Consider the following 19603-nt stretch of genomic DNA (forward strand, 5'->3'; position numbering starts at 1 on the left):
TTATATATGTAAGTAAAGGTTTCCTTTCTTCTTACTATTTTTATATCCATTGTATTACATTACGTTACGAAACTTCTTCTAATGTAGCTGCACTGAGGTGTGGTTAAGCCTGGATCTTACTATTGTTAGTAATATATACACACACACACATATATATATATATATATATATATATATATATATATATATACTGTATATATATATGTATTTGTATATATATACTGTATATATATGTGTGTATATATATATATATATATATGTATATATATATACACATATATATGTATATATATATACCGTATATATTTATATATATATATATATATATATATATATAAATATATACGGTATATATATATATATTCTTACGAAGCTGGTCTAGTGTAGAGTAAATATTTGATATATGTATTTCATTTGTGTATTTAAGAGGTACATAGCCAACTCGTAAGGTGAGTTCCTCTCCTGTAGGTTTAAGCATCTCTATGTAAATTACGTTAGTCTTTCGTCGTTCATGTAATTGTATTTTTCATTCAAGTCAGTATATGCTAATATTCATTATTTTCAAGAATTAACTTTTTATTTCACGTATTTTGTTACGAAGTCTTATGTATATTTGTCTAAGTATGCTGTACGAACCATACGAGGTTTGAAAACAAGGACTTATGTAATTTTTATGAGGTATTGCATCATGTTATGTTTCAACGTGGTTGGAATGTTCTTGAAAACCCGAGTTAGTTTTATCTTTTTTTTTGTATTGATTCGAGGAGGTAGGTGGCCTGAGTTATCTGAGAGAGGGTTGCCTTGCTTGTGAGTCCGTATTCGTCTGATACTTGACTAATTGGCAACCTTACACCGCAAGGCCTTGCCCCCACGCTACGAGAATGATCTACTAGAATCGTCTAGAAGTTTTACGTCAATATATATGTGCCCTTAGGAAATCGTAAGCAGCAGAAGAGATCCAGCCTATCCCATTGAAAGAGCCAGAGTTCGCCTCTCGCAAGTGCCTTGAGTGTGTGCCCTCTCTAAAGTGAATAAGTTTTTATCTAACATATATTGTTTGTAGTGTGTTCAAATGCTGGTAAAGCAATTGAATAATATTGCAAGTGTAATGTATTAATGTAAATATGTGTGATATAAATTTTTGCAACTGGCCCTGTGAGTTTAGGTTAAAAAAGTGAAGTGAATTTATTCTGCGCATCTTTTCGATTACCTCGTGAGTCAAAACACATGTGTATTAAATAATTTTATGTAAATTTTACTTAGTATTTACTCTTTAGGGTGTTAAGGTGTTAATTATTTTCATTAATTATCAAGATTAAATATTTGTGTAATATTTAATTTCTTGTGAAACAAGTGATTATATAATTTTCAGTGTAATATTTTCTTGTCTTAGTCTAAGGTTTTGTTCACATTTGATATTTTTAGTGATTCAAATTGGTAATAATTTTTTGGTATTAATGTAGATTTTTTATAGAATATATTTTTTTTGTAAAGTGTGTATTATTTTGATCACCAGTGTTTTTTACAGAGCTTTTGTAATCCCTGGTTAAGAATTGAAGTACGAGGTTATTTTGAATAGTTCAAGTAATTAATAACTCAGTTTTGTTTTGAGTGTACTTAGGAGACCTTTGGATATTCAGTGTTTTTATTTATTGCCGTCTGGTATTAATCTTTTTAAGTGTTTTTATTTATTGCCGTCTGGTATTAATTTTTTTAAGTGTTACCAGATTTATGTATAAACAAACAGGTGAGTTTGGAACTCGGGAGGTAGTGTAATTTGCCAGCCATAATATATAATAATATATATAGGTAGTAGGTTAGCCAGGGCACCAGCCACTAGTTGAGATACTACCGCTAGAGAGTTATTGGATCCTTTGACTGGCCAGACAGTATTGCATTGAATCCCTCTCTCTGGTCACTGGTCATTTTTCTCTGCCTACACATACACCAAATAGTCTGGCCTATTCTTTACACATTGTCGTCTTTCCTCATACACCTGACAACACTGAAATTACCCAACACTTCTTCACTCAAGGGACTAATTACTGTAGTGTGATAGTTCATTGGCTATTTTCCTCTTGGTAAGGGTAGAAGGGACTCTTTAGCTATGGTAAGCAGTTCTTCTAGGAGGACACTCCAAAATCAAACCATTGTCCTCTAGTCGTGGGTAGTGCCATAGCATCTGTACCATGGTCTACCACTGTCTTGGGTTAGAGTTCTCTTGCTTGAGGGTACACTCGAGCACACTATTCTATCTTATTTTTTCTTCTTCTTGTTTTTTTTTAAATGGTGTGTTGGGCAGGCTTAATAGAAGGGCCATGGATGCCTGGTGGTTTATCAAGAGGTTGTCTTTTCCTTATCTGATTGTATTTCTTCTCAAAAGCATCCTTACTGTCCTCCCTTCAGTTGAAGTGGCTATCCTGGAGGGTATTTAGCCTTGCATGGTGTATCGGTTCCTCCTTGGTGACCATTTTTACGACTTTTTTTGCCATAGACTATGGGTTTGATCAATCATTTTATTTATATTTCCTTAAAACAGATTGTTTTTTTTTTATCATTCTTGTTAATTTAGTTGTTAAATATGATGTATCTTTTTTATTACCATTAATTCTTATGCTCTCTGGAGACATTGGGCGAAATTCAGGACCAGTACGTCCTAGATTTCGTCAATGTCGTCTACTGTATTGCAATACTCGTGGTCTTCAAGTAAATATTCAAGACCTTACAGTTGTGTCCAGACAGTATGGTATTCTTTTGTGTTCCGAAACTTTTGTTTCTAATATAAGGCACTCATTTGAGCTCACTATAACTGGTTTTAAGAAGCTAATAATGTTGAATTGTGATGTCATCCCTATGGCCAGGGGAATGGCGGTGTATATTAGGAATGAGTACCCTGCTTCTCATAAGTCCTGCTATGAATGTGGATGTGATGAGATTCAGGTAATAAAACTTTGTGGAAGGCATAACAACTTCTATTTGTGTTCAATGTACCGGAATCCAGACATGGGTGATTCTATCTTCGACTATCTTCTTACCATTATGGCTAAGATACAAGAAGCTGATAGAAAGGCCTCTTTTGTCTTTGTTGGTGATTTCAATGCTCACCATAGGGAGTGGTTAAGTTCTGTTTCGCATACTGATCCCCATGGTGGTGATTTCAATGCTCACCATAGAGGTGGTTAAGTTCTGTTTCTCCTACTGATCTCCATGGCTTAAGAGCTTTAGACTTTGCCTCTGAATCAGGCTGTGAGCAAATCGTAAGTGAAGCTACTCACAGGTCTGGAAACTAATTGGACCTCGTATACACTGACTCCCCTGGTGTTATAATAAGTAAGGTTGGTTCTCCAGTCGGGGCTTAGGATCATGCTTGGTTTAGTTAGTAGTGGAGACTGAGCAGCTTGTCCCTGATGTATCATACTCTTGTAAGATTTATATGAAATCTCAAGCAGATTGGAATTGGATTTTGCATGATCTTTTGTGCTTGAATTGGTCACAATTGTATAGTAGTGTGGATCCTGTTGTTCCTTTGAATGAGAATCTAGTCAACATAATTGATAGGCGTATCCCTTCTCGCGTGCCAAGGGACTGAGTGAAGGACAAACCATGGTTCAATGAGGATTGTAGATGTGGTTATTTAGAGAAGCAGGAGGCTTATCATCTTTGGAAGGGTAACAGAGCAGATTTGACCGGATTTTGCTCAGAGAGTGTATGCTTCAACTGAAAAGGAATACAATCTAACCATAAAAGAAACCCTTTCTGGTACAACCCAGGAACATAAGTGGTGGACTACTTTAAATCTGCACTCTTTGGTGTAGATGCCATAGTTCCTCCTTTACTTGAACCAGATGGCACAGTTACTCACAGTCCAAAAGAAAAGGCAACCCTTTTGGCTGATATGTTTGACAGTAAGCAGAGTAATGAAAAACTCAAACTTCCTCATTCCTGTTTTCCTGAGGCTAAACTAAGTAGTTTAGCTTTTCGATCTCATTAAATTAAAGCTCTGTTGATGGACCTTGATGCTTATGGAGGTGTAGACCCAAATGGTATTTTTACTTTGTTTTTTAAAAAGACTGCAGATTTCTTAGCTCCAAAGTTATCTGTTATTTTGTGCAAATTACAAAGAGGAGCTTTTAGCACTTGTAGGAGAATTGGTAATGTTACTACACCATGTAAATGTGGTTGCGGTAGCTCAAGTCCAACTGATTACTACCCAATTTCCATAACTCGCATATTATCTAAAGGTTTTGAATGTCTTTTGGCCAAATGTCCTAATAGGTTTGCTGAAGGTAATCATCTGTTCACTAGTTTGCAATTTGGTTTTCGTAAAGGCCTTGGAGCATGCGATGCCCTTCTTACAATCTCCAATGCTGTACAGAAATTCCTTGATTATAGTTAGGAAGTTTGTATGTTTGGCATTGATTTTAGTGCTGCCTTGGGCAGTGTTAAACATGAGGCCCTTGTTTTCAAACTCAAACAGCTGGGAGTTGGTGGGTCGTTTCTGAGCATTATTATTGAATTTTTAAGTAATAGATCTCAAAGAGTTGTTGTTGATGGTCACCATAGTGAGTATAGGAATGTGATAGCTGGTGTTACACAGTGTAGTGTTCTCAGCCCATCAATTTTCATCTTGTATACACATTACGTGGTTTGTTCTAGAAAACAAGCTTCTTGCATATGTAGATGATGCTACTCTCTCTCTGCATCAGTTCCATCTCCTGAATGTAGATCTGTGGTTGCTGAATCCCTTAATAGAGATCTAGGTATAATTAGTGCATGGTGCAAATTATTGGGTATAAAGTTGAATCCTAACAAAACTCAAAATATGTCAAGGACAGGGGCTCCTCAACGTCCATATCTCAGCATTGATGATGTTTTTTTAATTTTGTATGACTTTTAAAATTTTAGGTGTGATTCTCGACTGCAAATTTACTTTTGAGAAACACATTAGGTCTGTGTCTTCTTCAATTACAAAAGATTGACTTATGGAGAAAGTCTTTTAAGATTTTCGGTGATCAATCTATTCTGAAGAGTGCTTTGATTCTTTCATTCTACCTTGTTTCGCGTATTGATCTCCTGTCTTCAGCTGCTGATTCTCATCTTGATTTGTTGGACAGGAACTTACGGTCTATTGATTTTTTTATTCCTGATCCAGATATTAATCTTTAGCACCTTCGTTGAATTAGTTCATTATGTATGTTGCATAAGATTCTTCATAATTCTGACCATCCTTTATAGATGTTCCTGGACAGTTCCATCCTGTTAGTAATACTAGGCATTCAGTTAATTCTAATAGTCAGACCTTCTCCATCGCGAGGCTCAATACTACACAGTATTCTAGAAGTTTTATTCCAGCTGTGAACAAGTTGTGGAATGATCTTCCTAATCGGGTAGTTGAATAGGTAGATCTCCAAAAGTTCAAAGTTGTAGCAAATATTTTCTTGTTGAACAGGCTGACATAAGTTTTTTATACTTATATATGAATTATCTGCTGTAATGTTGTTAATGTTTTTTAATACATCTTATTCTAATTTCTCATTAATTCTTATATCGGCTATATATTTCCCTGTTTCCTTTCATCACTGAGCAATTTTTCCCTGTTGGAGCCCTTGGGCTTATAGCATCTTGCTTTTCTAACTAGGGTTGTAGCTCTTCTAGTAATGATAATATATGTATGTATGCATGTAAGTATATATATTTATATATGCATATATACACACACACACACACACACACATATATATATATATATATATATATATATATACATATATATATATAAGTACTGTACACCGTATATCATCCTCTATGACCATTACTAGTCCACTGCAGAACAAAGTCCTCAGATATTTCCTTCCTTTTACGTAACCATTTTTAGTTCGTCAATCCCCTGTCTTCTCTTCCTTCCCCATGCTTCTTTTGCAATCTCTAGGGACCCAGTCTTTTATTCCTAATGTCCATCTATTGTCATTCTCAATATATGTCCTGCTCATTTCCATTTCTTTTTCTTACATGTTGTCGAACTAACTTATACTTTAGTTTGTAATAGTATCCATTTTGCTATTTTTCTGTCGCTTAGTGTTATTCCCATCTTTATTCTTTCCATAGCTCTTTGAGTTGTAACTAGATCATGTTCTGAGGCTTTAGTAAGGCTCCACGTTTCTGATGCATAAGTTAAAACTGATAAGTCTATTTGACTAATTTTTTTTTCTTTTAGGGAAAGTGGCATATCACCTTTCATAATTTCATTTTGTTTACCAAAAGTTCTCAATCCCATGCTTATCATTCTTTTAATTCTGTTCTCATGTCCTATGGAAACACTGTCTGTCCCAAATATTTGAAGGTTAGTCCATAACTTTTTTTGTTGTCTGCATTTTCACAGTCCTAGAGTCCTTGCAGGCCTACATTTCTGCCTTCTCTATTCAAATCTTCAATCATCTTTTGCAATTACTCGTATGATTCAAGAAACACAACTATGTCATCTGCAAATCTTTAGTTGTTCAGGTATTCCCCGCTAATATTAATTCTTACATGTCCCTAATCTAAATAAAACTACTTCTAGACATGCTGAGAATAATTTAGGGGAGATGTGGTCTCTCTGTTTAAATCCTTTCTCAATGGGAATTTTCTCATCTTTATGTAGTTTTAGTATTGCTGTACTTCCTGTATAGATATCTTCTATTCCTTGTCTTTCATTACTACTGAGTTTTGGCAGAATTAAAAGCTTTCTCGTAGTCTGTAAAGGCTAACGTAATGGTTTTTTATACTTTGTTGATAGCTGGTTAATTACATGGTTATGGTCAGTTGTTGCATACCCCCTTTTAAAGAGTGCCTGCTCTCTTGGTTTAATCAAGTCTAACTGTCTTTCTTTGCGGCCTAATATGGTCTTTGTAAATATATATTATGGAGAGTAAACTTATTGGGCCGTATTTTTCATGTCTCTTAAGTCTCCCTTTTTGTGAATTTGTATAGTTATAAAGTTTCATCAAGCTGTTGGTATAGAGGATTCTTGCATTTGTGTAAAATTCAGGGAGTTTTACTACTATGAAATCTCTTTCCATCTATTATAAAATCAATTGTAAGTTCATATCCTCCTGCTGCTTTGCCTCTTTTCCTGCATTATAATGCTTTCTTTACCATTCTGACTGTTACGTTTAGTACAGGGTCAGTTGTTTCATTACTATTGGCAGTTATTTCTTGTCATTGTTGTACAGCATTGTATAGAAATCCTTTGCAATTTTTATCACTCCATATCCATTGTTGATATTTGCATTTTCATCCTTCGAAGCAAACATCTGTTGGCGGCCTGTTTGTCTTCATTTCATCAGTTTGATGCGTCTTCCTTTCTTTAGTGTTTCCTCAATTTAGGTCTGTGTTTACGGATGAATTGGGTTTTTAGTTTGTTTTGGATAGTTCTGCTAGTTCTATTTCATCTCTTGGATTTTATCGCCATTTCCAATCTATTCTCTATTAGAATTTTTGTCTTTTCTGAAAGTTTTCCTTGATCTTGTTTTGGAACTTTTGCTGATTCCAATGCAAGCTATGTTACCTGTTAATTTTTTCATTACTTGCTTCCATTTCATCATGTAACTGGGGCTACTTATTTTGTATTACTAAACTGAGCTCATCAGATTTTTCTCATATTACAGGAGTGTATTTTCTTTCTTAGAATTAGTTTTTTCTTTCTTTAGATCTAAGAAAATTGCTTCACCAATTTATGACCGCTTGACTCTATAACATGTTTAGCACTTGCATCTTAATTAAATTAACCTTTGCATTAAGAATAAAATCTATTTAATTTTTTGTATCTCCATTTGAAGAAATCTATACACACACACACACACACACACACACATATATATATATATTGTGACGAGCCGAGAGAAGGGTTGTGAACTCAAAGGCAGGATGCAATCAACTGAGTTATATTGTTATAGAACACTCTCCTTTATATACAAAACCTCAAGGCAACAGGACATAACAAGTTAACAAGACAGACAATGTTTCAGAGGAAACAGCAGACATGAATTTTCATGTTCGTTTAGTGCGAGGGAAGAGCGAAGATACAAGCATAATATATGCAAAAGGAATTATGTACAATTGTGTGACACACGGTTGGTACATGGCTTCCCCCTTAAAAATGACATACTGTATATGTTAAATAGGGCGCCCTGATCTGGAGAGGCGAACTGTAGGCGGGTCATCTGGCAGAAGATAAGCAGGTTTTAGACGATCAATGGAGACCCAGTCTTCTTTGCCCCAAATGTTTAGTAGGAATGCTTTCGGACTGCGTCGGATCACAAGGAAAGGGCCCGTGTAAGGGGGCGTTAGTGGTAGCTTGCTAGTGTCGTTTCGCAGGAAGACGTGCGTTGCAGAGTGCAAGTCCGTTGGTATATGATGCTTCGCTTGGGGCTTGTAAGTCTGGCGGCACGGAGTAAATTTTCCCACGACGTGACGTATGCGCTGGAGATCGTTGGAGGAGGTTGGAGAAGGAAAAAATTTGGCAGGGACGACCAACGGGTCGCTATACACCATTTCAGCTGCTGAGACGTCGAGGGCGTCTATAGGAGTGGTCCTTAATCCCAGGAGGACCCAGGGAAGCTGAGTAAACCAGTTGCAATCCTTGCAGCGGGACATCAAAGCTGCTTTGAGGGTGCGATGAAAACGTTCAACCATTCCATTGGCAGCGGGGTTGTAGGCCGTTGTCTGATGTAGGGTGATGCCCAGGAGATTCGCTAATGACGTCCACAATTGAGAGGTGAAAGTGGTTCCCCTGTCAGAAGTAATATGCTCAGGGATACCGAATCTTGAAATCCATCCAGAGAGTAAGGCAGATGTACATGAGGCGGACGTTGCAGTTTCCTTGGGAATGGCTTCAGGCCAACGAGTGGAGCGGTCGATGACGGTAAACAGGTAACGATGTCCTTGTGATGTGGGTAGGGGGCCTACAACGTCAATGTGAATGTGTGCGAAACGACGCTGAGGTTGAGGAAAGGTGCCTACTCCTGAGTCCGTGTGTCAATGTACTTTGGAAGTTTGGCAAAAAGTACAGGCGCGGACCCAATCCTTAGCATCCTTAGAAATGCCGTGCCAAATGAACTTTGCCTTCAGCAGCTGTGCAGTAGAACGGCACGAGGGATGTAAAAGGCCGTGAATGAAATCAAACACATGTCGGCGCATGGGAGCAGGAATCCAAGGTCGCGGTCTACCAGTACTGACGTCACAGAGGAGGGTGGTGTTGGAGTCTTCGAGGGGAAAATTTTCCCAACGGAGGGACGTGCAGGATGTCCTACAAGCTTGATACTCTGGATCCTGTCGTTGGGCTTCAGCCAGGGCGTTGTAATCCAATCCCAGTTGAACGGCAGCCAACGTGTTTCTTGACAGGGCATCGGCAACGGGATTCATTTTCCCAGGGACGTATTGGAGGGTGCAATTGTATTCAGCCACGGCGGAGAGATGTCGGCGTTGACGGGCGGACCAGGCGTCAGACTGTCGAGTGAAGGCGTGCACCAGAGGCATGTGGTCTGTGCGAATGACGAAGGGCGTACCTTCTAAGAAATGGCGAAAGTGACGGACAGCAAAGTGCACCGCCAGCAATTCTCGATCGAAGGTAGAATAACCCGATTCTGCCTTGGACAGTTTTCTGCTGAAGAAGGCCAATGGGCGGGGCGAGCCTTTGACCACCTGCTCGAGTACTGCACCAATAGCGACGTCGCTGGCATCGGTGGAGAGAAGGAGAGGGGCGTGTGGGATAGGAAAAGTGAGAGCCGCAGCAGTTGATAGGGCCTTCTTTGCATTGCAGAAGGCTGCTTCTTGAAGGGGACCCGACTTCAGGTCCTTTGGCTTGCCCTTGAGGGAGGCGTAGAGGGGAGCAAGAGTGGCGGCAATGGCTGGCAGAAAACGGTGATAATAGTTGATCATGCCCAAGAATTCCTGCAGAGCTTTGACGGTCGAGGGCGCGGGGAAATTCTGAACGGCTGCTACCTTCTCAGGGAGGGGATGGACTCCTTCAGGAGTGATACGGTGCCCTAAGAACGACACTTTGTTGGCGCCAAAGGTACACTTGTCATACCGGACTACAAGGCCGTTTTGTTGCAGGCGGTCGAGCACGATGCGCAGGTGACGGAAGTGTTCCTCTTTTGAGGAGAACACAAGTATGTCGTCCACATAGCATACACAGAAAGGGAGGTCCCCTAAGATGCCATCCATGAGACGTTGAAACGTTGCCCCAGCATTACGAAGGCCAAAACAGGAGTAATTGAAGGTGTATGTGCCAAACGGAGTGGTGATGGCAGTCTTGGGGATGTCTTCTGGGTTCATAGGCACCTGATAATACCCCTTCAGGAGGTCGAGCGTAGAGAAAACCTTCGCTTTGTGCAGGTAGGAGGTCACATCGGCAATGTTTGGGAGGGGGTAGTGATCCGGTTCTGTTTGCATGTTCAGGCGCCCGTAATCCCCCGCACGGACGGAGGGAGCTGTCTTTCTTCAGAACGATGTGTAAGGGTGACGACCATGGGCTGGAGGCCTTTTGGCAAAGGCCCATTTTCTCCATTTCGGCGAATGTCTGTTTGGCGGCTGCCAACCGTTCCGGTGCCAGACGTCTGAATTTTGCGAAGACTGGGGGTCCCGTCGTCTTGATATGGTGATAAATACCGTGCTTGGCAGGAACCGTGGGCGTTTGGCGAAGTTCTGGACGGAAAACTTCTGGGTACGACGTGAGGAGGTGGGCGTAGGCATCCGTGGGTGCGCTGATGTGGAGAGCGAGGTTAGAGGGGGCGGGTCGAAGAGGTGTCGACAAGTACGAATCTGCGTTGACCAATCGTCGGTGGGCGACATCGACCAGAAGGTGGAAATGAGAGAGGAAATCCGCACCGAGGATTGGCATTGTGACGTCAGCAACGAGAAACTTCCAATTGAATTTACCATTTCCGAACGATAATGTGAGGTTCTCGTAACCGTAGGTGGGTATCGCAGATCCGTTGGCAGCTACCAAGCGGACGTCGGCAGATGTAGACAGACTACGTCGTGCCTTGAAGAGTTTCCTTGGCAAAAGAGAATGACAAGCACCCGTGTCTACCAAAAATCGCACGCCTGTTCCTACATCCTGTAAAAAGAAAAGATTAGAAACATGGGAGGCCACCGCCACAAGCGATGGCCTACTTATACGTTTTTTGGCCACTGACAATCCTTGGCACATTTCTTCGCGGTTGCCCCGAATCTGAAGTGGTAGTAGCAAAACTGCGGCGGATGGGAGGTAGTAAGTGGCTGTAGAAGTCGTTCGTTGGGGCGCGAGCGATTGGTTGGTGGTGGGCGGCTTTGTCGCCGCTTCGGCACTTCATGGGGTAGGCGTGTATGTCCTACGGCATTCATGTCAGCTTCGGTTGACGCTGAATAGGCATCCTCGTCGTCAGGGGTGGAGGCGTTGATGTAGGTCTTGAAGTGGCTGTCCATAAGGGCGTCGGCTTTGGTCATCAAGTCCTTTATGGGTAAACTATCGACATCGGGTATGGCAGCGCGTACAGGTTCAGGTAAACAGCGTATCCAAAGGGCACGAAGTAGGTTCACCTCACGAGGAGAGCCGTCTGCGGCAGGTTGAAGGCGAGCAATACTGGTCATTTCCCTGAGGGCAAGCGAAGCCCTTTGGTCCCCCAACGGTTGTTGCAAGGGCTGAAAAAGCTTTGCTATACGGGCGGCTGGTGACGGCGAGTACTGCTGCAGAAGGTATGTTTTGAGGGCGTCATATGCTATTGGGGTGTCCCCTTGTTCATAAAGCCAGTCGGATATTTCTGGGAAGGTGTCCTCGGGTATCGCCGCGAGAACATAATCCGCTTTGGTGGTTGAGCGAGTCACGCCCCTGATACGAAAGTGGACTTCTGCGCGTTGAAACCAAGCAAACGCTTCTCCGCTGGCGAACGGTGAAAGTTTCAATGGGGCGGCCGCAGCGCCAACTGCCTTAGTAGAGTCCGTCTCCATCATAGTACCAACGATGGAGGGGCGAGGGAGGTGGGGGTGGAAGGCAGTGGGAGCAAGTCGACTTCCGGGGTCACCAATGTGACGAGCCGAGAGAAGGGTTGTGAACTCAAAGGCAGGATGCAATCAACTGAGTTATATTGTTATAGAACACTCTCCTTTATATACAAAACTTCAAGGCAACAGGACATAACAAGTTAACAAGACAGACAATGTTACAGAGGAAACAGCAGACATGAATTTTCATGTTCGTTTAGTGCGAGGGAAGAGCGAAGATACAAGCATAATATATGCAAAAGGAATTATGTACAATTGTGTGACACACGGTTGGTACAATATATATATATATATATATATATATATATATATATATATATATATATATATATATATATGATAAATTTTGCACATTTAGACGTGTTTTTCATATTCAAATAAGCCTTATATATTTTTGATACATTATTGTCTGGATTCTCTTAACGACCTCGGGATCAGAGCCCCGGGCGAAATCACACAAAGACAAGAGCTTGTGACCGGCCGGGAATTGAACCCTGGTCCGGCAAGCTTGTATAGACAGTGACTAAACCACTTGGTCACGAAGAAAGATAAAAGTCAGTGACAATTCTTCTGTACTTATACCTGTCGAATTCAGGTGTTTTGTACTTAGAATTGAAATCAACCCATCTTTACCTTCATAGATAATTGGTAGTTTGTTACTAGGCATTCTATTAATGATAAATTTTTCACATTTAGACATGTTTTTCATATTAAAATAAGCCTTATATATTTTTGATACATTAATGTCTGGATTCTCTTAACGACCTCGGGATCAGAGCCCCAGGCAAAATCACACAAAGACAAGAGCTTGTGACCGGCCGGGAATCGAACCCTGGTCCGGCAAGCGTGTATAGACAGTGACTAAACTACTTGGCCACGAAGAAAAATAAAAGTCAATGACAATTCTTCTATACTTCTACCTGTCGATTTCAGGTGCTTTGTACTTAGATTTGAAATCAACCCATCTTCACCATCGTAGCTAATTGGTAGTTCGTTACTTGGCATTTAATTAATGATAAATTTTGCACATTTAGACGTGTTTTTCATATTAAAATAAGCCTTATATATTTTTGATACATTAATGTCTGGATTCTCTTAACGACCTTGCGATCAGAGCCCCAGGCAAAATCACACAAAGACAAGAGCTTGTGACCGGCCGGGAATCGAACCCTGGTCCGGCAAGCTTGTATATACAGTGACTAAACCACTTGGCCACGAAGAAAGATAAAAGTCAATGACAATTCCTCTATACTTATACCTGTCGAATTCAGGTGTTTTGTACTTAGAATTGAAATCAATCCATCTTAACCATCGTAGCTAATTGGTAGTTTGTTACTTGGCATTCGATTAATGATAAATTTTGCACATTTAGACGTGTTTTTCATATTAAAATAAGCCTTATATATTTTTGATACATTAATGTCTGGATTCTCTTAACGACTTCGGGATCAGAGCCCCAGGCGAAATCACACAAAGACAAGAGCTTGTGACTGGCCAGAAATCGAACCCTGGTCCGGCAAGCTTGTATAGACAGAGACTAAACCACTTGGCCACGAAGAAAGATAAAAGTCAATGACAATTCTTCTGTACTTATATCTGTCGAATTCAGGTGTTTTGTACTTAGAATTGAAATCAACCCATCTTCACCATCGTAGCTAATTGGTAGTTTGTTACTTGGCATTCTATTAATGATAAATTTTGCACATTTAGACGTGTTTTTCATATTAAAATAAGCCTTATATATTTTTGATACATTAATGTCTGGATTCTCTTAACGACCTTGGGATCAGAGCCCCAGGCAAAATCACACAAAGACAAGAGCTTGTGACCGGCCGGGAATCGAACCATGGTCCGGCAAGCTTGTATAGACAGTGATTAAACCACTTGGTCACGAAGAAAGATAAAAGTCAATGACAATTCTTCTGTACTTATATCTGTCGAATTCAGGTGTTTTGTACTTAGAATTGAAATCAACCCATCTTCACCATCGTAGCTAATTGGTAGTTTGTTACTTGGCATTCAATTAATGATAAATTTTGCACATTTAGACGTGTTTTTCATATTCAAATAAGCCTTATATATTTTTGATACATTAATGTCTGGATTCTCTTAACAACTTCGGGATCAGAGCCCCAGGCGAGATCACACAAAGACAAGAGCTTGTGACCGGCCAGAAATCGAACCCTGGTCCGGCAAGCTTGTATAGACAGTGACTAAACCACTTGGCCACGAAGAAAGATAAAAGTCAATGACAATTCTTCTGTAATTAGACCTGTCGAATTCAGGTGTTTTGTACTTAGAATTGAAATCAACCCATCTTCACCATCGTAGCTAATTGGTAGTTTGTTACTTGGCATTCTATTAATGATAAATTTTGCACGTTTAGACGTGTTTTTCATATTCAATGTCTGGATTCTATTAACGACCTCGGGATCAGAGCCCCAGGCGAAATCACACAAAGACAAGAGCTTGTGACCGGCCGGGAATCGAACCCTGGTCCGGCAAGCTTGTATAGACAGTGAATAAACCACTTGGCCACGAAGAAAGATAAAAGTCAATGACAATTCTTCTGTATTTATACCTGTCGAATTCAGGTGTTTTGTACTTAGAATTGAAATGAACCCATATATACCATCGTAGCTAATTGGTAGTTTGTTACTTGGCATTCTATTAATGATAAATTTTTCACATTTAGACGTGTTTTTCATATTCAAATAAGCCTTATATATTTTTGATACATTAATGTCTGGATTCTCTTAACGACCTCGGGATCAGAGCCCCAGGCGAAATCACACAAAGGCAAGAGCTTCTTTTTTCGTGGCCAAGTGGTTTAGTCACTGTCTATACAAGCTTGCCGGACCAAGGTTCGATTCCCGGCTGGTCACAAGCTCTTGTCTTTGTTCATGGTGCAAATTATTGGGTATGAAGTGGAATCCTAACAAAACTCAAAGTATGATTGTAAGTAGGTCAAGGACCGTGGCTCCTCAATATCCGGATCTCAGCATTGATAATGTTTCTTTAACTTTGTATGATTCTTTAAAGATTTTAGGTGTGATTCTCGACAGCAAATTTACTTTTGAGAAACATTAGGTCTGTGTCTTCTTCAATTGCACAAAAATTGGCTTATTGAGGAAGTCTTTCAAGATTTTTGGTGATCAATTTGTTCTGAAGAAGTGTTTTAATTCTTTCATTTTACCTTGTTTCAAGTATTGTTCTCCTGTCTGGTCTTCAGCTGCTGATTCTCATCTTAATTTGTTGGACAAGAACTTACGGTTTATTAAATATCTTATTCCTGATCTAGATATTAATCTCTGGCATCGTTGTTCAATTAGTTCATTATGCATGTTGCGTAAGATGTTTTATAATTCTGACCATTCTTTACATTCAGATCTTCCCGGATAGTTCCATCCTGTTCATAATACTAGGTATGCAGTTAATTTTAATAGCCAGGCCTTCTCCATCATGAGGCTCAGTACTACACAGTACTCAAGAAGTTTTATTCCTGCCGTGACCAAGTTGTGGAATGATCTTCCTAATCTGGTAGTGGAATCAGTAGAACTTCAAAAGTTCAGACTCGCAGCAAATGTTTTTATGTTGAACAGATTGACATAAGTCCTTTTAAAGTTTATATATCGAATATCTGTTTTAATGTTGTTAATGTTTTTAAAATATTTTATTTTGATTTTTCATTACTTCTTATAATTGTTTATTTACTTCCTTATTTCCCTTCCTTACTGGGCTATTTTTCCCTATTGTAGCCCTTGGGCTTATAGCATCTTGCTTTTCCAACTAGGGTTGTAGTTTAGCTAATAATAATAATAATAATAATAATAATAATAATAATAATAATAATAATAATAATAATGGTTCAAGTGGTGATAATAGTATAGTATTACATTATCATTTGAAAATAAAGTAGGTGCATCAGCTTTTTGATGTAGCAGAATTGTTTATGATGTTTCATTAAAATTCTTTATCGGTCATCATTTTGTTTCCAAGGAATATTACTGCTAAAGCAGACAGTCTGCATTCACCATGGCACAGCAAAAAAAAAAAAAAAAAAAAAAAAAAGGATTCATTTTCTTTAAAGTTGAAGAACACTTCTCTGCTTTAGCTAGTTGGTTGTTAAAATTTTCAATAATTTCATTTAGCCAAAATCAGAGCTCATTCTCAAAGCCACTGATCAATAACACATTATTATTATTATTATTATTATTATTACTAGCCAAGTTACAACACAAGTTGGAAAAGCAAGATGCTATAAGCTCAAGGGCTTCAGTAGGGAAAAATAGCCCAGTGAGGAAAGGAAATAAGGAAATAAATAAATGATGAGAATAAATTAACAATATATCATTCTAAAAACAGTAACAGTGTCAAAACAGATTTGTCCCATATAAACTATTAACAACGTCAAAAACAGATATGTCATATATAAACTATAAAAAGACTCGTGTCAGCCTGGTCAACATAGAAACATTTGCTCCAACTTTGAACTTTTGAAGTTCTACTGATTCAACTACCCGATTAGTAAGATCATTCCACAACTTGGTAACAGCTGGAATAAAACTTCTAGAATACTGTGTACTATTGAGCCTCATGATGGAGAAGGCCTGGCTATTAGAATTAACTGCCTGCCTAGTATTACGAACAGGATAGAATTGTCCAGGGAGATCTGAATATAAAGGATGGTCAGAGTTATGAAAAATCTTATGCAACATGCATAATGAACTAATTGAACGACGGTGCCAAAGATTAATATCTAGATCAGGAATAAGAAATTTAATAGACCGTAAGATTCTGTCTAACAAATTAAAATGAGAATCAGCAGCTGAACACCAGACAGGAGAACAATGCTCAAAACAAGGTAGAATGAAAGAATTAAAACACTTCTTCAGAATAGATTGATCACCGAAAATCTTGTAAGACTTTCTCAATAAGCCAATTTTTTGTGCAATTGAAGAAAACACAGACCTAATGTGTTTCTCAAAAGTAAATTTGCTGTCAAGAATCACACCTAAAATCTTAAGAGTCATACAAATTTAAAGAAATATTATCAATACTGAGATCCGGATGTTGAGGAGCCACCATCCTTGACCTACTTACAATCATACTTTGAGTTTTGTTAGGATTCAACTTCATACCCCATAATTTGCACCATGCACTAATTTTAGCTAAATCGCTATTAAGGGATTCACCAAACCCAGATCTACATTCAGGGGATGGAATTGATGTAAAGAGAGTAGCATCATCTGCATATGCAACAAGCTTGTTTTCTAGGCCAAACCACATGTCATGTGTATATAATATGAAAAGTAATGGACCAAGAACACTTCCCTGTGGAACACTGGATATCACATTCCTATACTCACTATGGTGCCCATCAACAACAACTCTTTGAGTTCTATTAATTAAGAAATCAATAATAATGCTAAGAAACGACCCACCCACTCCCAACTGTTTAAGTTTGAAAACAAGGGCCTCATGATTAACACGGTCAAAGGCAGCACTAAAATCAAGGCCAATCATACAAACTTCCTGACCACAATCAAGGGATTTCTGTACAGCATTAGAGATTGTAAGAGGGGCATCACATGCTCCAAGGCCTTTACGAAAACCAAATTGCAAACTAGGGAGTAGATGATTACCTTCAGCAAACCTATTAAGACGTTTTGCCAGAAGACGTTCAAAAACTTTAGATAATATGGGAGTTATGTAAATTGTGCGGTAATCAGTGGGACTTGAGCTACCACAAACACATTTACATAGAGGAGTAACATTACCAATCCTCCAACAAGTGCTAAAAGCTCCTCTTCTTGCTAACTTGCGCAAAATAACAGATAATTTTGGAGCTAAGAAATCTGCTGTCTTTATAAAAAACAAAGGAAAAATACCATTTGGCTCTACACCTCCATTAGCATCAAGGTCCATCAACAGAGCTTTAATCTCACGAGATCGAAAAGCTAAACTAGTTAGTTTAGCCTCAGGAAAACATGAATGAGGAAGTTCAAGTTTTTCATTACTCTGTTTACTGTCAAAAACATCAGCCAAAAAGGTTGCCTTTTCCTTTGGACAGTGAGTGACTGAGCCATCTAGTTTAAGTAAAGGAGGAACTGTTGCCTCTACACCAAAGAGTGCAGATTTAAGGGTAGACCACCATTTATGTTCCTGAGTTGTACCAGAAAGGGTTTCTTTTATAGTTAAATTGTACTCCTTTTCAGTTGAGGCATAAACTCTCTGAGCAAAAGCTTGAAGCTAAGTATAGTTGTTCCAGGTCAAATCTGATCTGTTACCCTTCCAAAGATGATAGGCCTCCTGCTTCTCCAAATAAGCCCGTCTACAATCATCATTGAACCACGGTTTGTCCTTCACTCGGTACCTTATCACACGAGAAAGGATACGCCTATGAATTATGTTGACTAGATTCTCATTCAAAGGGACAACAGGATCTACCCTACTATATAATTGTGACCAATTCAAGCACAAAAGATCGTGCAAAATCCTATTACAGTCTGCTTGGGATTTCATATAAATTTTACATGAGTATGATATATCAGGGACAGGCTGCTCAGTCTTCACTACTAATGAAATCAAGGCATGATCAGATGTCCCGACTGGAGAACCAACCTTAATAGTTATAACACCAGGGGAGTCAGTGTATACGAGGTCCAAGCAATTACCAGACCTATGAGTAGCCTCATTTATGGTTTGCTCACAGCCTGATTCAGAAGCAAAGTCTAAAGCTCTTAAGCCATGGCGATCGGTAGGAGAGATAGAACTTAACCACTCCCTATGGTAATCATTAAAATCACCAACAAATCTTAGATCAGATGTGAAAGTATCTTGAATTTCAGTGTGGCTGTAATGAACAGTGAATCGCTAACTTATATGAAAGAATTTAAGTAAAATATTATGACTTTATTGTGGTACTACATTTAGTAGTGTATCATATTACCATCTCTGAAGGAATCAAACACCTGGAAGGGATTACCTGAAAAACTGCAATTATGCATCCCTAAGCACGACCTGCCTCTCTGATTGTAATATAAGAATCTTATATTTAAGGAAATTGATTAAATTTTAGTTTTTTCTCCTGACAATTAAAAAAAACAGTAAAATATATCTACCTATAGATTTGATTTTTGTTCCTACACCAATACAAACCCTCGTCCTTTAATAGGAGTATGATTTCAGCAAAACTGGAACTCGCATGTTAAGATTTGTAACAAAGTTTGTAATTTTTGGCGGGAAGCTCCACCCCCTGCCTCTTCTTAGAGAATGCATCTGTGTGATTTGATCATATATGCCAGCATAGATATATACTAAAATAGCCCTTACATAATTACGAATAAAGACTAGAATCTCAAGTGTCTTAGTTGGCGCAGGAGGGGGGGGGGGGGGGGCTGAGACATGAGCATAGCTACCTCTCTTAAGCTGTGTGGGTAGTAATGTCCTGTGTAAGGAATGTTGCTATTGTGTGAAAACATACCAAAATAGCCATTATACAATAAATAAAGGCTAGAATTGCGAAGTCCTATTTGGGTGGGCTGATGAAAGATGGAAGGGCTAAAATCAGTGGTGA

This window comes from Palaemon carinicauda, chromosome 3 (genome assembly GCF_036898095.1).
Source record: "Palaemon carinicauda isolate YSFRI2023 chromosome 3, ASM3689809v2, whole genome shotgun sequence".
Taxonomy (NCBI): domain Eukaryota; kingdom Metazoa; phylum Arthropoda; class Malacostraca; order Decapoda; family Palaemonidae; genus Palaemon; species Palaemon carinicauda.